The 6,135-nt window shown below is 33.4% G+C and overlaps 1 long non-coding RNA gene across 1 annotated transcript; it reads right to left on the bottom strand.

The window, feature by feature from the left end:
- Positions 1-2,416: 2,416 nt before the first annotated feature.
- On the bottom strand, positions 2,417-5,848 carry LOC124394892. Its single transcript, XR_006927572.1, has 2 exons — positions 3,256-5,848; positions 2,417-3,082 (listed from the first exon to the last, which is right to left on the bottom strand). It is a non-coding gene; the product is annotated as an uncharacterized LOC124394892 (long non-coding RNA).
- Positions 5,849-6,135: the final 287 nt, after the last annotated feature.

The following is a 6,135-nucleotide window of genomic DNA, read 5'->3' as shown; positions in this document are numbered from 1 at the left end:
TAAAGGAGCACAAGTACTGTGCACCCTATGTCCCCTGTAACCTGTACTTATGGAAAAAAATCCTCAGGCAGCCTATGGGGAATGAGCCATAGAACAAATGGAGCACTGTTGACAATAGTCAAAGTGATACATACATATTACTAAACCATTTGAGGTTTAACTCAATAAGGTACATTGTTGATTGTATTATACAGCCTGGAGATTTATTTTTTTATTTTTTTATCTATTAATCTAGTTCTCTCACGCATTTAGATGAAGATATTTTTTTTCACATATCTGTACTAGGGAAAAAATTTCATGTTTTTTTCCATTTTAATTCATTACAATGTATAAAGTTTTTTTTTTTTTTTAAAACAAACAATCAAACAAACAAAAAAAATAGCAAAGCCAGTGTCAATAGGTTCCTTATAAAAAAATACTATAAAATAAAAATGCATATGGTATTAATAAACTTTATTGATTCCTTGATGGTCACAGAATAAAGCTTTTTCACTTTTATTTCCTAATACATTGAGCTTTAAAATAACCTAGGCATAGCATGAGAAATCCCAACATAATGTGGCAATGTATACAAGGTTCAGAAATGCTATGCAAATGAAAAGTCAAAATGATTTAACTCTTTAGCATCCTAAAAATCTTGGTGCATCCTAAAAAGGAAACTGAAGGCTGATGAAATTTAAAAAGTCCAGTTTGATTTACAGATAAATGTGGAAAAACCTTTTCGAGGACTTGACAACTTGCTTCACATGCTCAATTATCCTCTGAGGACTGAATGACTGACTAAATATTTGATAAATTACAAAATGGAGTATCATGTGGATTTAATGCAAACTTGACTTTTATGAAAGTGATCCGCTCAGTGAAAAAATCTGTGTGTATGGTGATAGAGATATAATGATTGAAATTTTATCAGGTTTTATTAAGCAAAACTATTAAGTAAAAAGAAGTAAAATTAAGGTTGCATGACCTCTGCTGGCAGAAAGAAGAAATGTTATACATATATTGGCTTATTTGCTTTGGTTTTGTCATTTTGATGCACCACATCAGAATACTTTATCACCAGACATCATTCTATAGCAGTCGGTCGGTTTCAGCCGAATACACATTGAAAATAATATATACACCCGGAAGGACACCGGGCTAAACTTATTAGCAAAGAACCAGAAGTAAACCATTTAAAAGCAGTTTCCTCATGTGGGTTAAGATTGTGCACCCTAGAATACTCTGTCTTGGTAAATTGAATGCCCCTGATGAATTCTCTATAACTCTCCAGGAGTCATGTCTCAATACTTTTAATTTAAAAAAAATAATAATTAAAAAAAATAAAGTACATAATTTGGCTTGTTTTTTGACTGTGTAATAAACAATTAACTATAACCAAACAAACATTGCAGGATGTACTGTATTTGTCACATCCAGGCTTTCTGATTACAGTTTTACCAAGCACATGTCTTGAATATAGCTCAACAATTACTGGGACAGAAGAGGTGCAATAGGTTATAAAGTCAGTACAATACTAGGATTGTGAATGGTGGTTTAAATGCCAGCCAAAGAAATACATTCGCAGCTTATAGTAAGAAACAGTAATCTATATATTAATTCTAGCGTCTATATCAAATTGCATGAAACCTGTGTATTATTAATTTAATTATATATAATTATATCATTAATTATTAATTATATAAAATTATATATTAATGTATGCAAATTTATAATACATATTATATACCTTATATAAATATATCTTCACAGTATTGCCCAAGAATCTTTTCTTTTTTTATTTATACCAAATTCTAAACTACAAATCTATTTAATGATTATTATGATTAGCCTATCTGACATTAATAAATGGGTGAATAATTATAAATTAATGTGTTTATTAAAGGGGACTATTTTTTCACTCATTTACAAAGACAAACTTCTGCTTTTAAACATTATATCGGACATACGAGATGAAAACATAACTGCCGTAATGATTGAACATGTAAAATATATTTCACTGAATATAAAAATGTTAAAAACATTTTGAAAATGGCAGTTTAGTCAACACTATCCAAATGTTTAATGTTCAAATTTGACTCAGAACAGCCTCATTGTACACTGTAAAAAATTACCTATAGAATCTACCCAAAAAAATGTGAGGTAACAATTTGCATTCAGTCTGTTTGGGTAAATTTCACCCTATACTGTTCGTAAAGAGTACCTAAATAAATCAGCTATAACATGGCAATTGAAATGAGGGAAAATCTATTCATAATATTAGAAAATGAATTACTTATTGAAAGTGAGTATTATTAACACCATTGTATTTTTTCAATGTATTTAATAATTGCTGTTATTAATTAACCTATATGACTAACCATTATTGAATCAGGAAGGTAAACTTACTAATAACATTAAAAAGTTATCAGAAACAGTAGATCATGAATTTTTTAATAAACAACCAAAAATCAAACAAATGATTCTTTGCATATTCAACAAAAACATATTCAAATCTTGATCACAAGAAATTGAGTTTTTTCCTTCAAACAGCATTATAAAAATACAAATAAAAAAAATTAGGCTAACATTGCTTAAATAGTGTGTCTACTTGTCCATTAATTAAACTTGGGACGCTTAGGAAGCCTATTTATCCAAATAACATCTATTTGAAATTGACCAATTACTGTATCCTGAGACACTAATACTTAAATAGATGTATTTTTTATGTATACAAAGAGATACATTTCAAAACATTTTGACATTAACAACAACAAAAAAGGCAAGAAGCAGTCTATTCCATGAGTTTAATTTTGAGGCTGTGAACCTTCTTGAGACACTTGCCTCCATCTAGCTCCAAAATAAGTTTTTGAAATACTTCAAAAGTATTCTTGAGCTTCTTGGGATATTCAAGGTTGAGGCCATAGATTAATCCTATCAACAACATGCATGCCTTGGTTTTGTATCCACACCCACTGATCACTTGGATGCCCTCTATCACAATAGATATGTCTACTGGATCGTCCTCAGCCATGGGATTATGGATCAAAAGCACCTTCATAGTTTGTTCTGTTTGGCCCTCCTGGTCATTTTTCATGATTAACTGGCAGAAATAAACAACAATAAACTTTAATGCAAGCAATAAGTTAAAAGAAAAATGTAATGCTTGAACCCAATAACATTTATCAATCTAACCACATGCTGTAAATGAGAAAACTGTTCGTTTATGAGGCTGTCTGTAAACACCTTGTGTATATTGGTCATTTTGTAACTTACCTGGGAGTCTTGGAAGAGCTCTTCTTGTGGCTCCCCTAGGTACTCAATGAGGCAGGAGAGCACTGCATCCCTTTAATTCTTAATACTATGAGACTGTAAAGAGATGCATTTTAATGACACGCATTTTTTAATTTCTAAGCATTTTTTTTTAAATAAAAAACAAAACAAAACAATGTTTTAGATTTCAACACTATAGTGTATTCAGCAATTGTGCATAAATTAAGCCTACTCAGGATTTTTGTATAATGGAGTGGACAATTGTAGGCTTAATTTATGCACAATTGCTGAATACACTATAGTGTTGAAATCTAAAACATTTTTTAGATTTCTGCTATGACATTAAATAACTGACATTTATATCCATATGGCTATTTTTTTAAAATGAAAATAACATTTGTTGTCGTGACGAACGTCATTTCCTAAGCACAACTTTAAAATTATAATTTAAATGCTGTAGCTAAAGCTTAACACCAAACTTTTTGTCTTACCCACCACACTTACATTTTAACATTTAAACGTGCTTTCTGGTAAACTTTCAGTTAGCCTAAACATTGGCTAATGGAGTCACACACAGCTAGCTATATGAGTTAGCTATGTTACTATCTACCTTTCGGGTACCTTAATAAAACTTAGATTAGAATATAATAGCACAGGTAAAAGTTTCGAAATCGCCTTCTTGCAGTACCATTAGCGCTTTAATAATGCGGAAAAAGCACATTTTTAACATTAGCACAAGAGAAAATGTGTTTTTAGCTAGCTCGTTATGGTACACTATTGGCAAGGGTAATATTTACCACCCACCAAAATAATTTTTTACAGTGTACAATTAATTAAGTTTCACTGCTGTCGTTTATCAAATTTGACCCAAACAGTTTATAAAGGGTTAAACACATTTTCTTCTGCCAAGTGATACATTATATGGAGAAAAGTATTGGGACACATGACACCAAAACTGTTTCAGCATGGTAATGTGCCTGTGCTTATCATCCGGAAATATATGATTTAAATGGGTTGAAGTGAAAGATCTGGAGTGACCTGCTATAGAGCTCCAACCTCAAACCTACTGAATACCTTCGAAATTAACTGGAACACTGAGTGCACCCCAGGCCTCCTCACCCTACATCAGTACTTGACTTCACTTAAGCACTTGTAGCCAAATGAGCACAAATCTCCACAACCACACTCCAAAATCTAGTGGAACATCTTCCCAGAGTAGTGGTTATTATAATGGTGTCAGGTCGCTAGAGCGAGTGGCAGACACTCCAGCAGGCATGATTTCTTTTAATAAAAAATAATAAGTCCAACAAACAAGCTTGAGAAAAGAGAACCAAAAATAAACACAAAAATAATAAAAAAAAAGACTAAATAAAATCTAAGTAATGTCAAGACAGAACAAAGACACTCGGGAAGACAGGAGGTACTGTACCAGGAGACTTGGAAAAACTTGAGAGAACAGGAAAAGCCAGGAGACTCGGGAAGCCAGAAGACACCAATGAACAGGGAAACTCTGGAAGACAGGAGGTACCAGGAGACATGGGAAGACAAAATAATCGGAAAAACAGAAAAAGCCAGTAGACTAGAGAAAACAGGAGACTACGGAAAACTTGAGAAAACAGGAGACTCAAGGAAATCGACCAAAATATAAAGACACTCACCAAACAGAACAACAAACAAACCCAAGCAGATCCTGATTCAAATACAAATATCAAGACAGACAAATACCAAAACCAATATAAAAGACGATTATCCCAAGACAAATATAAAGACGAATATACTACAACAAAAATACCAAGACAAATATACCAACAATATATGAAGGCAAGCAGTCAATAGGCCTAATGAACCAACATGGCTTCTTTTCCAGACTTCAACACCATGTAACTCATATTAAACGTAGGCCAAACAAGTCTTTCAAAAAAAGACAAAGAAATAAAGCAATCTTTGAAACAGGTATCTTTATTTAACAAATAGATGTACAGTTTATTGTCACAAAGTAGACAACTATTAGATTTCAAGCGAGAAATAAAACGTTTAACTTGTTGATGCCGGGGTTTGAACCGCTGACCTTGTGGGCACCTGTTGACCGGTAAACCAACAACTTACACAGTGAGCTACCAATTCCCGCTTAAGCAGGCAGTCAATAGGCCTAATGACCTAACATGGCTTCTTTTCCATACTTCAACACCATATAACTCATATTAAACGTAGGCCAAACAAATCTAAAAAAAAAAAAAAAACCTAAGAAATAAAGCAATCTTTTAAACAGGTCTCTTTAATTAACAAATAGATGTACAGTTTAATGTCACAAAGTAGACAAACTATTACATTTCAAAAGAGAAATTTTACCTTGGCGATGTTGCTGCTTAAACCTCCAAACTTGTGGGGACCTGCTGATAGGTAAACCAACACCTTACCCCCAGAGCTTCAACACTATGTAACATATTAAAAGTAGGACAAACAAATCTTACTCTCCTCTATTATGCACATTTACACCACACGCTGCATCTGCAAAGCCAACAGCATTGTGGACGACCCCACACACCCGGCACACACACTTTTCACTCTCCGGCCATCAGGAAAACGGTTCCGAAGTATTCCGGCCACCACATCAAGACTGTGCAAAATTTTTTTCCCGCAAGCCATCAGGCTCCTCAATACACAGAACTGAAATGGAACTCACACACACACACACACACACACACACACACACACACACACACACATACACACACACACACACACACACACACACACACACACACACATACTGGTTTTATGTATTAGGTGGACTTTGCCTGGTAAACAAGTTGTACCATGGTTTAAAGGTACCCACCCTTCCCCTTGTGCTACAGTGATGCTACAAATGTCAAAAAATCTAAT

The sequence above is a fragment of the Silurus meridionalis genome, chromosome 1, assembly GCF_014805685.1.
Source record: "Silurus meridionalis isolate SWU-2019-XX chromosome 1, ASM1480568v1, whole genome shotgun sequence".
Lineage (NCBI taxonomy): Eukaryota > Metazoa > Chordata > Actinopteri > Siluriformes > Siluridae > Silurus > Silurus meridionalis.
The sequence above is the reverse complement of the archived record's forward strand: the minus strand, read 5'-3'. Positions and strand labels throughout refer to the sequence as shown.